Source organism: Rhipicephalus sanguineus, chromosome 10 (assembly GCF_013339695.2).
Source record: "Rhipicephalus sanguineus isolate Rsan-2018 chromosome 10, BIME_Rsan_1.4, whole genome shotgun sequence".
NCBI classification, from domain to species: domain Eukaryota; kingdom Metazoa; phylum Arthropoda; class Arachnida; order Ixodida; family Ixodidae; genus Rhipicephalus; species Rhipicephalus sanguineus.
This window is the reverse complement of record NC_051185.1, coordinates 103,854,442-103,872,794: the sequence shown is the minus strand read 5'-3', so window position 1 is coordinate 103,872,794 and position 18,353 is coordinate 103,854,442.

Sequence of the window (18,353 nt, the reverse complement as noted above, 5' to 3'; positions counted from 1 at the left end):
CAAGGTAGGACGGCAATGCTTTATATTGCTTTTGCCTTTGACCTTACTAAAGATGTTGAAGGCTTCACAGGAATTCAGGCTAGCAGGAAGTCTCCACACGATCTTTTCGTCGTAAGCAATAGCCTTTTCGAGAATGCCAAATCTCATATCATTCCAGGAATTTCCGATCATCACGCCGTCTTTCTTAGCCTCAGAAATGTTAAATTCGACAAAGCTAGCGAAGCTTCGCATTTTCGAAATTTTCCAGAGCCGATGACGTAGCTTTAATAGATCTGCTTCGTTTCATCTAGAAAATTTCTTTTCCAGTGATGCGAATGTTCACAATCTTTGGGCTTCTTTTACGAAACTTGTACATGAATGTATTGAACAATTTGTGCCATTGATATGCAAGAAAAATAAACATGTTAATGCTTGAATATGTCGTTGTACTATACATTTGCAGAGAAAATAAAAGGTTAAAGACAAACGTCGTTCTGCAGGCGACTGCGTGAGCCTAGAGCCCATAATTTCAGATTTGTCTCACAAAGTTAAAACACGTGTAGCAGCTGACAAAGACAAATATTTTCAACTTTCTTTACCTAGTTTCATTACTAGTTTGCCGCAGAAGTTGTAACAAGCAATTTCCCCATCCTCGACTGAATTGGACACTTTTACCATTGATGGTGTCCAAATTACTTGTGCCACAAGAACTGCTAAAGCATTCAATAGGCAGTTTCAGTCCTGCTTTACTAATGATGATGAGAAATTGCACAATTTTCCCTCCACCTTACCGCCGACGCCTGACATTGCCGTTAGTGAACAAGAAATTTTCAACATGCTCTTGAAACTTGATATAAAAAAAATGTGGTATTGCTGACGAAATACCCAATGCCTTTCTCAAAAGGTACGCTGAATGGGTGCCTAAATATTTGTGCGCTCTTTTTAAAAAAAAATCGTTAAAAAAATTCAGGTGCCAATCGATTGGAGGACAGCCAAAGTGAAACAACATCCCAACAAGGGAAAGAAAGATGATATTAGAAATTATAGGCCAATATCACTATTGTCAACGGTAAGTTGCTCGAGCATATAGTTCAAAATCATATTTCGGAATTGCTAACTGCTCATAAGGCCCTATCCGAGTCTCAACATGGATTCAGAAGAGGCTATTCTACTTGTACCCAATTAGTTCAGACCGTTTACGATTTTGCATTGGCAATAATTAAAGGTGTGCAGACTGACGCAATTTTTATGGATTTTTCAAAGGCATGTGATAAGGTTTGTCACAAAGAATTCATTTTCAAACTATACAACATGCTGAAATCTCACCTTCATAGCCGGCCGCAATTCGTTGCATTTAAAGATGAATGCTCTGAGAGGGTTCCCGTGGATTCTGGTATTCCCCAAGGATTGGTACTTGGGCCGCTTCTTTTTCTTTTATACGTCAATCACATTATGAGTGACATACTCGTTAACATAAAACTCTATGCAGATGACTGCGTTATTTACTCCGAGGTAGAAAAATCTAATGACAAAATAACGTTAAATGCCGCATTTCAAAAAGTTAAGTCTTTGGACGACTAAAGTTAAATCTGGGTGCGACACTTGGCAGATTGCCATAAACTTTGAAAAAGCCGTATTTATGCGCATTTCACACAAGAAAGAGCCCGTCTTGTTCCAATATTGCAGTAGCAATATATTCTTTGCTGAGTGCTGTCCCACAAGTATCCAGGGGTTTAAATTACCAACAACCTGGCGTGAAATAAGTATATCGATTATGTTGCAGCTTGTGCTAACACGACTCATTTCTTAGGAGAGCTCTCAAGCACTCCACTCCCAGTGTGCGCTTGCTGGCGTACAAATCAACAGTTCTACCCATTCTAGATTATGCAGTAGTTAGATGGTATCCTTTTACGTTGACTAATACAAACAAGAATTAAAAAAAATACAAAGAAACGCATCCCGTTTTTATACAACAGTTAGGGTAGCGCATCTGTTAGTGCACTGCTGGCGAGATCTAATCTTCCACCGATAACTGAAAGAAGCCGAATTTCTCGTCTCAATTTTTTATATCAGCTATTAAGAAGCACTATAAGATCGACACTAGCAAATTATTGTCTTTCTCCTCTGGGTATCCGACAAGGCATCGCCATAATCTCTCTATTACGCCCTTTCAAACACGTAATAATCATTTCACGTATTCACTTTTCCCGAGAACAGTCAGGGAATGGAACAACGTAACTAATGCCGTTGTTTTACCCGCAGTCACTTGAAATGTTTGCCTCGTGCCTAACTGTATAGGATATATATATATATATATATATATATATATATATATATATATAATATATATATATATATATATATATATATATATATATATGGAAATTGCGTAGGCTTAACTCCCGTCTTTTCCAATACCTGCGTGTGTGAGTCTGTTTTCTGGTATATTCATTATCCTGTACATTTTCAATTGTATTTTGTCGCCATGGTTGATCATGTATTCGTAAATATTGCATATCACTTTTTCTCATTTTTGCAATTCTGAGAACTGTACTTTGTTTCCGTATTTTCGTTCTTCTTACCTAAAAATACTTATGACATTAATTTCCACGTACCCTGCTGTAATCCATCACGTGGAATTGCAGTACCTACAAATAAAACTAAATAAAACGGAAATATTTTCTCATGGCGGAAAGACGCAAACGTAGTATCGTGGCAGTTTCTGTTGATACGACGTAACGAAGTTTATGGGGAGAACTCGTTAGTTTTGCTACACGGTTGCTAGGGGTGTGTCAAAGGTCTACGCAGCTTAGGCATGCGTAATTTGATTCGGGCGAGGCGACTGTGTGACGGTCAACACAATTACGGTAAATTGTCCGCATACAGTTCTTCCGGACGGTGGAGCGCTCTCCCGTGTGCAGTATAATACATTGATAACGATACCGTGAAAACCGAAAGATTCGGTCGTTATAACTGACTATACTTACGTCTGGACCAGCAAGACAGAAATAAATAACATACCCACATGCTCTCCAGTGCATGTAGGCCTACTTAGTGAATAACGATTAGTGAATCTGGTCGACCAATGCCAGTCATGGCAAACACCGAAGACTCTATTATAAGCCTTTCAAATAACCATACAATTAATCAAAGGGCTACTAAAGAACATATAAGCGTCTGAAAACGAGCGCGTTAATCACTCCTGGCGTTTTCTGTCTTTCTGCGTAATTCCTGACGCCAGCAGTCAGTTCACTTGACGTCACGAGGAAAGGATCTCTCTATTAGTCCGCATACGAGGGATATCAGCTGAGAATTGCGTCCTGCACAGCTTTATTATTCTGTCGCTCTCCCATTCTGCCTTCTGTCGTATGACATGGCAGCCATGCGTGATCAAGTGATTTCATTTCGCCTTGTGCGTTTCCTAATTCGCAAGCGGATAGTACAGTGTGCAGCCAAAAAGCCCGAAATCCTGATAGGCTCAACAATTTGGGACGACAATGTCTACGTACTGTCTGTTTTTTTTTTTTTTGTTTGAGAAATTAAGCGGCGAGGACGAGATAGGAAACATAGGAGGGGTAGTTAAGGCAAGAAAGAAACCACTCTCTCTTCTGAACTCAGACTCGTTATGGAAACCTTTGCGCATGCTTAGAAAAGTCGGAAATCTACGGATAATTTATGTTCAAAATTGCGTTAAAGCAAAATATAGCCCATTTTATTAGATGTTTAGGTTTCCAGACGCATTTCTAACAAACATTAAGTTAAAGGAAAAGGTTCTCGAGGGAGGCTGACTCAACTATGTTGTATCCAAGCATTTTTATCGATCGGAAATTAAAAAAGGGTTGAGTAAAACTCACAGGGTTTGCTTGAGCGATTACCGCGGGTGAGTTTATTGAGAGGTAGGAGCTGGCTTGCATACATTGGGTCCGGAAGCTCTATCGCTTTCAAACGTAAGGGTTCTTGTTTATCGCGATTTCATTATCGCTTTCAGTCTTAGGTCATCTTGTATATCGTGATTTCAGTTGCCGACCGCTTACAGCTACGTGGTACGGTCTTATTCGCCTTTTCGGTCGGTTTCAAGATTGCGATAGCAGCAGCAGGTGTTGCACCCAAGAAACTTCCGGTCACTTCAATTATTACTCTCTAACGCCGAAGCAGAAAGCGTGCTTTTGAAGTTGTGCCAGAGTAAGGAAAGACTCGTTTTCCCGCTTTCAGGTAAAAAGTAGGCGCTGAAAGTGAATGACTAACTCTTATAATGTTGTGTGTGCAGCTTAGGATATACTTATATAAAATATTTGGCCAGACACAGGGAGAAAAGTGTTGAAAATGTGCCGGTTACTCGCTAAGGCTTTTGTTCCTCGCCAACGCGACTCGGCTACTCCGGCGCACAAAACCGGAAGTCGCCCAGCAGCTCTGTTTGTAAACAGCGAAAGGGTCTATAGTTCTCCAAATTGTTTGGGACTACCTTTTTCCTGGATATTTGTGCATAGGTTATAACTGCATATGTATCTCCTCTGGGTAGGGCGCTACTAATCATTGACTTGTCCTGCTGAATGCATTATGTTTTCATTAAACTTCGATAGGCTTACAGACACCCGTACACTTCTTCAGTGGTAAGGTACAAAGTAAGCTACTTCATTTAACTCGTTTTATAAAACTACACATTGTAGCCACTCGTCAATAACTGCGCTCCTACCACAAACGCAGTTCCATAGTGAGGTACATATATTGTACAGGCCACAATTAGGGCTGCGCTGTATCAAATTGATAAATAAATTATGTAACAGGATTTGAGTGCTTGCACGTAATTTAAGCCCCTCCAGGGGTCCGCCCGTCATTAGGCTGTCCACCAAATTGGCCCACTCACGGATTCATTTTTCGTCGTAAGAGCACAGTGTGACACTCGTGCTTGATATTCAAGCATATCCGGTCGAGGAACTTCCGGTTTTGCGAATATCTGTAAAAACGTCTTACGCGCAAACAGAAATCCATGGTTCTCCTTCCAGTTAGAAGCCATATTGATACGTATGACACCGGGGAATACCTCCACTTAAGATAAGGGGCCATTACCTGCAGGATAATAATTGAAAATTATTTTGTTGCGTTCAATGAATTATTCTGGGCAGCTGGGCTGTGAGCACCACTGCGGCGCCTGGCTGAGCAGATGCCACCTACGCACTTCTTTCCACGTGGTATCTGAGATCCGCTTAGGCAGTGCGAAGAAACACAGTTTACCCGAGGACAACACTGGCGTAGACGAACGCCTACACGCCAGTGCCCCTACCAGACACCTCATCCAAGGATTGGGCTTCTGACCAAATTTTTATGGTTGCTACAGTTCCTCGCCATCTGGAATGGCCCAATGAAAGTCCCATCCCCGGAACAGCGAAACGTGTGTTTGGCATTATGTTCCCGCAATGCCAAAATTTCCCTGGTGTGTACAATCGTCCTTGCAGGCTCTACGTTTTGTTCTAAGAGTGCATTTATTACACCACTCACGAAACATCTGCAAAAAGCATTCACAGAACGTTTTTTTGCTGTGACAATATTTTGTGTCACCAGTAGAACTTATAAATATGGATAAGATGCATTCCCTTTCCTGAAGCGCGGGTGTTTAGTACAGTGGGTGATCACTGGCCTTATGATCGTAATGCCATGGGTCCGAGACTTGCAGTGCCGAAAAAGTTTATTCTGTTTTATATATTTCTTCATCTCACCGATGTTGAAAACCAGGAAGCGGAGCCGAAGTAAAGAACGTCTTGTTTATTGACGCTGAGTAAAAAACTGGAAAATGGAATGCGGGCGCGCGCTCGGGCCCGCGTTCGCTTGTCACTCATTCGTCCACTCTCCTCTTGACAAGCATCAGAAGGCAACAGAGGGCCAAATACACAGGTTTCTCTCAGTTTCATACCAATGCTTAGGCATTTAAAACCTTCTGCATGGCTAGAACTAAGGATGCCCGAAGCAATGTTTGCATTATGATTGATAGTTACTTAATCGAGGCCTTCGTCTGTATTTTATTATGTAACATGGCCCAGGACACCGCAAGCACATATTTACTGCTGCACGAAATACTGACGCGGAAATACACTTACGCTTGGCCATTTCGTCCACTTAAAAGCCTTATTTGCTGAAGCCCGATGCTGCTTCAACCCAGCCCTCATTGTATCTAGTCGACAACCAGAAGAGCAGCGTACGGCTTCCTGTTTATGCAGACTACATTTGTATTTGGACGCCAGATGTGATACGACTTCGGCTTCTCCTCAGAAGGCAGCCACAATGACATTACGCTATCTTTGTAAAAAAGGACTCGACGTCTCATGTGGAAAGTGTGCAGGCGTGGCGTCCGCCAGGCAGTCAATGTCGGCTTCTGGCATGCCAATTAATGGACAACCAATATGCTCCATCAGGAGACACAGGCTCTTGGGGCTCATAATTAATAGAGATCTGTATTGAGCCATGCACGTAAACAATCATCAAACAAAGGCATCTCCCACATGTTGAGGTTCATTCTAGGAAAAAGTAGTACCTACTGTCTAGTGATGCATGAGAGCTTGTACAATGTCTATTCGTGTTTGGCAGCTAGAGCCCCGTTTGACGTGGATGCACCCATGTTGACGGCATGTCTCTATCGCGAGGACTAACGCCCATGATCATGATTAAGCCGTTGTGGTAGCTGACGTTGTGAATATATATTTGGACAAAGGAAATCGTGAATCCCGCGTAAGGATGATATCGACAAGCTCATAATCAACATTGGTAGCCGGTATGCACTTCTTCAAAGCGTCGTCAATTAAGAAAAGAAACGGCACGGTGTGCGCTTTCTAGCAATGGGTGACCGACGCCTGCGCTCATGCATACACTACCACACAGTGCACTTCAGCAACGTAGAGGTTCGTAGCCTGAGCCACAAACGCGTGCGTCTCGCTAGCCTCTGTCTCGCCGGCGCTAGTCTCGCTCCACCAAGGCACGATATTCGCCCGCCGAAATCGCGTCCTTTCTGCAACGCGTATTGCAGCAGTTTTCTTAGTCGGTGCTCTCGCAATCGAAGCAGTCGGTGGCGGAGAAACCCCGTTGGGGCATGTGTAAGCTTCACTACTTCAATGAGCCGACGCACGCTAACACGAAGCAGCAAAGAACGTAACCGACGTAACTGCGTCAAGGGTGCCTCGGCGACGCCAGCGCGGCCAGTGTACCTCGCTGGTATTGAGACGCTTTAACCATGGCCTCCGATATCGCGTGCAATCTCGGAGTAATCGCTAGTAAGGGTCGATCGTGAAGCATTACTTCTTTCCACCTCTCACAGACGGCGGCCCCGCCCCGCTCCACCTCGCCTACCTACAACGCCAACAGAGAGCACCGTGCGAAAGAGAATGTGCGAAAGAGAAGATATAAGGTGCGTATGCACCGTGTCCATCAACTGCCGTGTTAGCTTAGTCGGTAGGGTGTCGGGCGCTTGCCGTCGTGGCCGCACGGTCGTGGGCTCGATTGCCAGCGGGGGATTTTTTTCTTGGTTTTTTCTTTCTCACCCGTTGGCCTCCACTTTATCAACGTCATATCCGTGACGGATGTACTTGGTGGACCCCGGCATAAAACACTTTCGTGTTAAAAAATAGGCAGTGCCCATGCAGCCTAATTGATAGCTGCACAGGATATTGCTTGTGGGCGTTCTCACCGACGTGTCGTCGTTTTTGCTCGGCGTCTGGGGCACGTTCTTTCTCGCTGCTCTCGGCGTCTCTCATCGTAAGCTTGTTGTTCCTCGGGCGCACCACGGCCGATGAAGGAACGTGACAATCTCGGAACGAGAATGACCGCCACAGACGCGAGTGTGATGGCTGCGAGGGTGGAGCTACGCCCCAAACACGTGACCAGTTGAGTGCTCGCCCTGCTCTCGCCCCATCGCACTCGGATTGAATTTTGCCCATGCTACAGTTTCGACGCACCATGTCAACGCACGCAGTTCTGGTCAGAACCCAGCCATATACAGTTTGGCTGTAAAATCGACACCACTACAAGGTCTTTTTCTGAAGCAACTTGAAGCATTTCGGTTGCTTTGCTGTAGAATACTTTAGGGAGACGGAGGATGCCTGGGTTCGATTGCCTCAATTCTTTTTTTTTATTTCCTCATTGTAACTGGATAGTTAGGGCGGCAGAAAACGTCACTGTCCTCGTGAGCTCAAAACAGAATTAAGCTGTTAAATTTCATGAACCGCAATGACTGTTTACTGCTCGAAAGTGCGCAACAAGTTTCTGCTTGTTTAGATTCGACATTTTGATTTTTCTCGATTTTTATTTCTCCCTATATTTCATTTTGTATTTAATTTCGACTTTCTATGCGCGCGACCAGATTTGATTGGTTTTGTTTATAGTAGTTTTCGGCCTTGCAAGCTTTATTGAATATGACGAATTAGAAATAATTTATTCAGCAATAAGTTAAGCAACACACATTTGACAAGTGCCACGAAACTTATACGCCTGTCAGAAAGGCCAACTTTAGCGTACTTCTTTGCCGCTTTTGTTATTCCCTCTCTGTCAAACGGGAAGGTATAGTGACAGTCGCTGCAAAGCGCATTTGCAGGCGAGAGCGTTCAGAAGACTCATTTTGCTGCGTCGGAATGTCTAGCGTCGGTAGCAGTAGCTCGAAAATAAATGTGATGAGAAGCTGAGTCTGTAGTATGTTTTAAACTATTGTTATTTATTAGAAATATTGTTATGCATAGAAACATACTATACCCATAAAGAATTACTTTGATATTCTCGCTCTCAGATAGTTTACGGCCACGGCCGCCAATGGGATCCCGGAATAGAGACTCCACCTAGTGTGTAGGAACTTCTAAAGAGGGGCCACACCTCTCTTTGTTAATGAATGCTTTTCACCACCACCACCAGGGGCATGCGCAGAACTTGCCGCGCAATGACCGCACATGCCGTGTTTGTACCATGGGCTTACTCTAAGGGCTGCTTATTGCTAAAACACATTATCACTTTAAAATATTGCACAACAAATATATGTTGTGCTAGAAAGAGCGTATGCTTGGGCATATTGCTAATTTGCGTTTCACTTTTTGAGCGCACAAATGAGCAAAGGACGAAAAATGACATGTGCACAGCGCATTTCTTGTTACTCAGCCACGGTCAGAGCGGGCGAAAGAGCGTCAGCGCAACACTTGTGCGCCGTACGCTAGAGGTACTGGCTGCTGACGCCTAGAGCGCCGAGAAGTATGTGTATGCTGTGTTCTAATGTGGCTCAACATGTTGGCTTCCTTGTCGCGGTGTGTAATTAAAGTGCGTAGATTTCTCGTCCTTGCCCAAACCAAGACATGCAATAACGTTAACCCTCTACAAACCAATCGTCTCATCCTTTACCAGAAACAAGCAAAACCGAGCTATCGCTTGAGAATGTACGTTTAGCCACGTTAAACTATGGCAATGTTTTTTTCTATAGACAGTACGGGTGCGCACAGTAGGCTATGTGCACATAGCACAGTGTGCATAGTTCCCTAAATCGTTAACCTTTTGTTGTAAAGACATTTGTAAGACAAGCGTCTCTATGATATTTGGCTTTAGGGACAGCTACATACGTCTCTTCTATGGTGGGCTTGAGTTATTGTCTTTTCGTGCTACATTGGTTGTGCTTGCATTCAACTGCGATATCTTCACAGACACTCACATACACCTGTTCTATGGTAATGTTCAACGTAAGCTAAATCATTTAAGTCTTGTCACAACCTACACAATATACATATTCATCACTAATTGCGCACAATGGAGCCTTCTCCTAAGAAAAAAGCAGTTCCATAGTTGAGTACATAGCTTCGTATGCAACAACTCAGAATTAGGGCTGTAGCACCTGACACTAAATAAATAAATAAATAGGAAAGTGAGTGAGTGAGTGCATAAACTTTATTACAAGATCCGCCGGGCATGTGGTCCGTAACAGACGGCACAGGTAGAGGCCACGGGACTCTGTCTCCCTATAGCGCCCCTGGAATGTTGGATAGCCGAATTTTGTCTTCGACCACCGAGCTGAGCAGCGCTATCCGCTACCACTCCCGAAGCGCCTCAGGAGTTCTTGTCATGGGACATTCCCACGGTATATGTTTACATAAGGCCTTTCCTGTTTTGCATGGTTTGTATTTGTTGTCCGGGTATGCGTGTGGGTAGCTCCTGTGGAGATGCGCAGTGTTTGGGTCAGGGTGTTGGAACGAAATGTTTTTCGTTTCGATTTTAGTTTCGTTCCACTGCAAAAAGTTCCGTTTCGTTTCTGTTCCGGAAGGAAAAAAAATGTTCCGTAACGGTTCGTAACGGTCTTTTACGCAAAAATTTGAAGTTAGGGTAATCATAAAAAACATTCGATTTGTGACGCAGTTACTTGCCCTCCTCTTTGGAAAGTGTGACGAGGCTAAAACACGTTCTTCAGACGAGCGGAAGCAACTCTACCACGAATTTCTACCAACTTGCACAAAGCAGTAGTATTAATTTCAGTCATAGCATTTATTTTCTCAAAAGACAAATACGATTTTTTTATTGGGCTCAATGCTCTGTGTCAAGGGAGGGAGCACGATCTCAGAAGCAGCACGTCAGTGAGTGTACTTTCTGATGTCCGAGACCGCTGTTCTGATAAATGGATCGCCAGGCTTGCGCGGAACACGCAGCACAGTCACAGCGAAAGCTGGAAGAGCGGACTTAGTGGAGCCCGTTGTAGATTCTCTTGGGGCAACTAATACAAGTACACATGCAAGGAACCCACTACGCCATAAATCATCGTAATTTTTCTCAAGTAGCCAAGTTCCCACTATGCAATTTTTCGTCAGTTTTAGGAGAAACGTGGTACCCACTACCCATCTGTAAGGCAGTGCACTTTGTGCTGTGGTTGATGACGATGAGGAATTATGGTTGAGCACTTTGCAGTGAGTGGGAAGCAGTGTTGCGGAATGGGAGCCACCATACCATTCAAGTTCCATTCCGGGGAAGTAGGACTTGCCGCAATTCCATTCTTTTCAATTCCTCGGAATGAAAAAAGCTTAGCCCATTCCTACTGCGGGAATCGCCGTGCAGTTCAATTCTATTCCCGTAATTCCTCAGAGTAGGAAATGCATCTTGATAGTTTTATCGAGTTAAGAATAAACGCCCCATAAAGCTGATGCCTCAGATGCATTAAGAACTGCAAAAGCACGCAAAACGCGTTACCAAGGTCGAGGGATAGTAGCTTGGTGACATATCTCGTGCAGTACAACTACTGTACTAATTCCCATAGAGGCAGTTCTTCCGCTACCTATAGTATTTGCATGGTCATCATGTTTTAACGAATGCTGATGTTTCATTAATGTTTCAGCTTAAATGTGTTAATGCTAAAATGACGAGATAGCGTATTCTTATGCTAAAAAATTACTATTCAAGAAGACTAAGCAGTTTTACCACGCGTATGGAGCGGTCGTGAATATGGAGAAAACTAAAATTTGGTTAATGGGGAACAAAATCCTCGAGATATGCTGGTATTAGTTGAAACAGAGCACCTCTCGGACACTTGTGCCTTTGCATCGAATACAGAACACTGGACCGCACTGCTCGTCAGCACCGAAGGTTGTCAAGCGCGCCTTCGCAAGCATAATTGTGGTGAGGGGAACTTTCTGTGTTCACCTGTGCGCAGGTATGCAGTGTCTTCCCTGTCGCAAAGGTTATTTACGTGTGTCAGGCACTAAACTGCTCGTGAGATAAATATCACGCTCTGCATAGAGTATTCGCCACTTTCGTTTGGGGGTATCAATGCGAACCAAGGCGCAGGGATAGTTTGTTTCTCCCTTCAGTACCCGCTGGGATAATGCATTTATTTGTACACTAACTTATGCGTCTGTTTGTGGTAGGCGTGTTGCTTATAAATGTACCATGCCTGTAATCAGTCGAGCCATTTTAAACATACCAATTTATTGTTAAATTCGAGGCTCTGACTTACTAATGTTTGAAGTTTGAAAAACAGCACGTAGACGAAAAGGTGCTATAATTTCGGAAAAAGACCTAATGCCATTCCCATTCCATTGCGTGCAAAAGGCACTTAATTCAATTCCCATTCCATTCCTCCAAGCGTTGTCCCCATTGCATTCTGTGGTCGCGAAAATGTGGAATGATTTCGGAGTCATTTCACTTCTCGAGTGGCAACTCCACAACACTGGTCGGAAGCATTGAACCGCACACTTTGCGCTATTGTCATTGTGTGATGACTGGTTGTTATTTTACTCTTTGGCCACACTATATTACATATGTTAACACGTTACCTTGCCCGTCACGACACCTCTATGCAGTATTTTTGCGAAGTAGTTACAAGCACCAGCATGGCACTGTGATGAAAGACCCGGTTGCCACGCAGAAAGCGCGGGTTAAAATCCCATCCAACCCTAACAATTCGTTTCTCATTCAATTGTTTTTTTTTTCCGCGATAGCGGTTACGGACACCGGCGGCGGCGGACAACTATGGCGCCAAAATCAGCTGTTGCGATGTCATAACAGCTTTCGCTGTAACAAACTTCAGCGCCAACAATCCCTCTCCAATTTGGCCTGCGTGACAGGCGCGCAGAAGTCCACTTGCGTTAATATAAACATCTCTGGTTGCCACTGTTTTCGATTTTCACAAAATTTTAACATATATTTGCTTTGGAATTCCTGCCTGAGGTACGCGCTAATACTGTACCCTGAGGTATGCTCACATTGCACGATCTCAGTTGTTCCGGATCGCGAAGTTTTCGCGTGAACCGAAAAACGATTGAAAAAAATTTCGGTTTCACCCCAGAACGAAATAATACATAAAGTTTTGGTTACGTTTTCGTTCCGGTCAAAAATATCGTTTTTTTCGTTTTCGTTCCGTTCCGACACCCTGGTTTGGGTAGAGCGAGAGAATAAACTTTATTGCAGAATTAGAGTACGTGGCTAATCCCGGGTGGTGCCCTCTTGTAGAGCCCCACTTACCACGGCGGCTCGCCGGGCCTGGTCTAGGCTCACCAGTTGGCTCCCCAGTGGGAGTGTGCATGTAACCATCATTATTCAGCCGCTTGTTTCCTAAGTAGACTCGGGTGTGGTGCGGGGAAGGCGCTCCTTACCTCTCAGTGGCGTTGTTACTCTATCTTAGTCTAGCTTGCTAATCCATCTTTGAATGGTACGTTGGCGGCTTCAGGGACGTCCATTACCGAATGGTTTGTCCGTTTTGCGCTCTGGTTTGATTCTCGCGACAACTCGTGGCCCATCTCATTCGGGTTGGAAATATCAGTATCTGTGCGCGACAGGGACCATATTAGTTATTTACTTTGATTAGTTGATTGCTACTAGCGACCATTCTGAGGGCTTGTTGTCAAATCGATCCCTTCGTGAAATTTCTGATAGCTACTTGTGAGTCACCGGTATGATTTTGTGTTACTACCTCAATTAAACACAAATTATTTATAAACAAAAATAAATAAGTAAATAATAATAAATGAATAATATATAAAGATACTCACGCGGTCCCTTATGCATTCACCTGTGACGACTCGAAAGCGAAAACGATCTTTTTTTTTTCTGAGTCCATGTATTTATCCTGCCCCGCCACCCTCAGAAAGCGTTCTTCACATAACGTAGTTTTGCACAGCCTCCAGGATCGGACGCACCTAACCTGGTTTTGCACTGCCTCCGTGATATCCACACTATTGACCAAGGTATGATGCTATGTGATGACGTCCTAATGTGACGTTACATCAGGTAACGTCATGAGCATAGGCGTGCGCAGGGGGGTGACAGCCCCCCCCCCTAATCACGCAAGATGGGGGCGCAAAATCTGCCCCATACATTGACCCCCCTAGTCACCTAAGAGGGGGGTGCAAAATCTGCCTGGTACAATGACTTTGTAAGGGGGGGGGGGGCTGCGATGAACCATCGCCCCTCCCCCTGATGGGGAACACCGGGCACGCGTATGGTCATGATGACGTAATAACGACGTCACAGGTTTCGGCAATCTATGACGTCATGACGCCGTCATACGGTGACATCATCACGTCATGAGGATTTTTTTCATCCCTCGTCCCCGACACCACTAGACGCTGACGCGGGACGCTGATGTCGACGGTGAATTCTCGTGTTTATGAGGGATCTAAGGCTTCCGCCTTAATAAATATATAAATTATATCGGGAGTGGAGTGCCTGCATCTAGTTCCAGCCCGAGCGCGGTCTCAACCGGTATTGCTTTGTCCACGAAATTGTCCTACGCTAGCCTTAATTATTCTTCCGTGAGGAGGACCCGCTCGGAGACTTTTTATCAACTACAGGTTAATTAAGAGCATCCCTCTGAAATCTTTAAACAGTTTAACAGCCTCTAATGCTGCCTTTGTATTGGATGCCTCAATGAGCAAGCCTAGTGATTGGTAAATGCATTGTGTTTGCTCGCAGATGCAGATGCATGGCAGAACAACTTAACCACTAAGCTACGATAAACGTATGGCAAACTGTAAGAAGGATGTGTCCGCATCGTCGACTGAAACTGTAATAATCGGCAGCTGTGCCAGGGGTGATTCGCACAATCGAATTTTTTTGATCGAAGAACTACACCGTGAACGTGTACAGCGTACGACGCACTCTGGCAGCGTTGTCCTGGAGTTGGCCCGTTCAAACCGTGGACAACGCATAAAGCTGCAGGCGAATAAAATTTCCAGACTTCCGTTGCGGCAGAACGCGTTCCGCCACACTACGATATTGCTTTCCGCAAACACCGTTCTGAATAATTAAATATTATGCTTTTCGTCATGGCGTTCAGACACGAATATGGTATCCTTGCAGTTTTTTGTTGACCTGGTTTGTTAGAGTGATCCGGTCCAAAGTGTTTGCCATCGAGCTTTCCAGCTAAATAAAAGCCAGTGTGCTGAAATTGGTAGGCACAACATTCATTTCAGGCAGAAACTAGCAGGAAATAAAGAAATAATGCGTTTTTCGCAAACCGCTGCGCCTATCGGCGGTCCCGTGTGTTAGACGAAGTGACGTTTTGAGACGTTTAATGTTCACGGAAACGGGCGTGCCAACCACGCCCGCCTGTCGATCGCGGCTCACAACCCGCTTCGTCCCAGAGCAGTTTTTAGAGCCAGTACGATCGGTACCGCTAGCGAATAATGCTCCCGGTTGGGAAGAGGCATCTAGAGGGTGGGGCACGTCTCAGCGCTTTTGTGGAAAGGGAGAGTGGCTTGTGAAGGAGAGAAAGGAAAGTAGCGGGGCACGGAAACTTACACCTTGTATTCGCCGCGGGGACAATTGACGTCACGGCCGTCGATGCTAAGCCACGCGCGCGATGGCTGCAGCCGCCAAGCGCTGACAATCGTACGAAAATGCAGTCAACTGTTCAAATATATCTGAAATAAACTCTGAAAATTAGAACAGTCACGTCTTCCGAGTGAAAATTTGATGTTTTCGTCATTCTTTCCGATTTTGGCTTTAGTACCACTTTAACGATGCTCACGGGAAGAACTCGCCAGATTTGCTGCAGCGGTGGCTGGACGTGTATAAGTGTCTAATAGGCTTTGGAGTGCGTATTTGGCTCTAGCAGACCACCTGCGCAACTTTCATCAACGTTACAGCCGATTTGTCCCCATACTGCTCTTAGGGATAGCGCAGCACTCTCCCGTGTATATACGTATCATGACAGTATCGGATTGCAGGATTTCGGATTGTGACAGTATCGCTATAAGTGCAATAAAATGTACACGTTGTAACGTACTACCGTTATTAATGGCGCAATGAAAATAATAACATATACGCATGTTTTCCCGTGCATGCAGGCCTACTATTCGCCAACTCTAAGTGAACTGGGTCGAGCGAGGCAAGGCATGATAAAGAACACTGGACACTCATTATAGGTTTGACAAATCCGCATAGAACTATTTTATTTAGGCGTGTTTACAAAAGTCAGAAATCTGCAGGGAAATAAATCGAAACTGCATTAGAAAAAATTGGCAAATCATATTACGTTGTTGCCATCTCAAGACGCAATTCTAATAAAAATTAAGTTAAAGGTAACGTTTGTCACGCAGAATGATTCAATAGGAGTGCCTCTGTATTGCTGTCGATGAGATATTGACGAAGTACTTGAGGAAAACTCGCAACATTTGGTAGAGCGATTAATGTGGGTGCCTTTGATGAGACGTACGAAGTTATAAGCAAACATTGCCTCCAGCAGCAATGTGGCGATCACGACGACCGTTACTTTGCAGACTCTCACAGTAGAGTATCTATACTGCTCTAAATTGTTTGTAAGAGAAGCGCCTTTTAGGGGCGAAGCTCCTTAAGGCGGCACCCGTTCGTCCCTCGTAGTCGTAGTCGTAGTCCGTAACCAGTCTTACGCTTTGACCTCCAAGGTGGTGCCGGTGGGAGATTTTTCCTGTGCGTTGTTGAACAATAAAAAATTCGCAGCGGTAGCTAAAAGCCGACTTCTTCTGTCTCTCATTCCCATTAGCAGCCATTCTTTACCTCCAAGGTAGTGCCTGGTGAGATTTCTCCTGTGCGTGATTAATCAATAACAATTTTGTTCAAAACTCTGTTGATTGATGAAATAAACCAACGAAAGACGCCAGATGTTTTGTAAAAGCGAAACGGAAGAACGCCAGATGTTTCTAAAGCAAGAGGAAAAGACGCCAGCTGCTTAACGAAAGACGCCAGATGTTTTCTAAAGCAATGGTTTTCTAAACAATGAAAATTCACAGCGTACATGTAAAATTAAAGTGAGCTGCAAGTCGTCATAACTCATCGAACCTTTAGTATAAACGCGCCCTATCTCACGTCGGTGATGATGTACTGGGCAGAATTCACGGAAGATTCACGGTTTACCGATGAACCTCCGCAGCTTCGCCCACTCATCATCATTCACTCCGTGGATATGCTGTGATTTTTTCATGATCCCATGTACGTGCAGCAGCATACATCTTTGTCAGGTTGGGGTGCTCTAACTCATCGACTTTTGGTGGTAAATAGATTGTGCTTGCACACAATTGCGATAGCTTTACACACACCCGGATACAGCTCTTCCATGGTAAGGTACTAAGCAGGCGGAATTATTTAACTATTTTTTTAAAACACGAAAGGTAACCACTCGTCACGAGTCGCACTGGTTGAAAACGACCACTCAAGGTTCATTTTGTTGCGGATTTCTGTTTTCTTGAAGTTCACAACCGAACACGCACTGTGTATTAGCCTGCCTCGCAGCGTCAGTATCGATAACGGGCAGCGTAAATAGCGTGCTAACCACGCGTTCGCCAGCATGTGCGCAATATCGTTAGTTTAATCTTGAGAGTAGAGAAGGGAGGCGCAATATAAAACAGGGACTTAAAGAGGACACGGACAACACAGGCGCACAATCGCAACTGGAAGTTTATTCAACAGGTGGTGGTGGTGGTGGTGATATCTTTATTGCTCCCAGAACAAACAAAAAAAATAATAAAGAGGGACCAGTACGAAGACTGGTTGCGCTATTTCAGAGGAGGTCGGCGGGGATCCCTTGGGATACCGCAGCCTCCACCGCGCGCTGGATGAGCCGGCGTTGGTCTTCTGGCTCGGAGGTACGCAAGAGGGACTCCCACGACTCTGGAGTGTTTGTGTTGTCTGTGTTGTAGTGCGTGCACGTCCACACCATATGTGTGAGTGTCGCCGGATATGAGCAATGTTTGCACCTTGGCGCTATCCGTTCCGGAAAGATTCTGCTGTATAAGAGGGGGTGTGGGAAGCTGCCTGTCTGTAGTTTGCGCCATTGGACGGCCTCACGTCTTGTTAGATCGTGGTGTGCAGGGGGGTATACGCATCTTCCGAGTCGGTAATACTGGAGCATGTCCGTATAAGTGGTGAGTAGTGAGTCGCGCGGCATAGTTGTATCAGGGGAAGCGGCGCGGTGAACCCTACACTCGGCTCGGCAGCTAAGATCTCGGGCGAGTGTGTGCACCTGGGCGTTCCCGCTCAACGACTCGTGGGCTGGAGCCCAAAGGAGTAAACGGGATGTAGAAGAGGGGGGAGCAGAATTTATAATGTGTAATGCCTGGCGGCAGATGCGGCCGGCATCGTAGTTGCGGATGGCTTGTTGAGAGTCACTGATGACAACTTTGGTAGTAGGGTCAGCTAGCGCAAGCGCGATGGCAACCTCTTCTGCTGCGGTGACCGTTTCTGTTTTGCGAATGCTGCATGCTGTGTGCCAGCTACGGTAGGGGGCGAGGGCCACCGCCACCATCGCTGGCTTCGAGGGGTGGTAAGAGGCGTCCGTATACGTGACGTCTGGACGTCCGCTGAAGCGCTTCTCGAACTGACGTGCCCGGTCGGCCCGTCTCTCGGCGTGGTGTTCCGGATGCATTCGCTTGGGAATGGGAGGGATGCAGATACTTCGACGATAT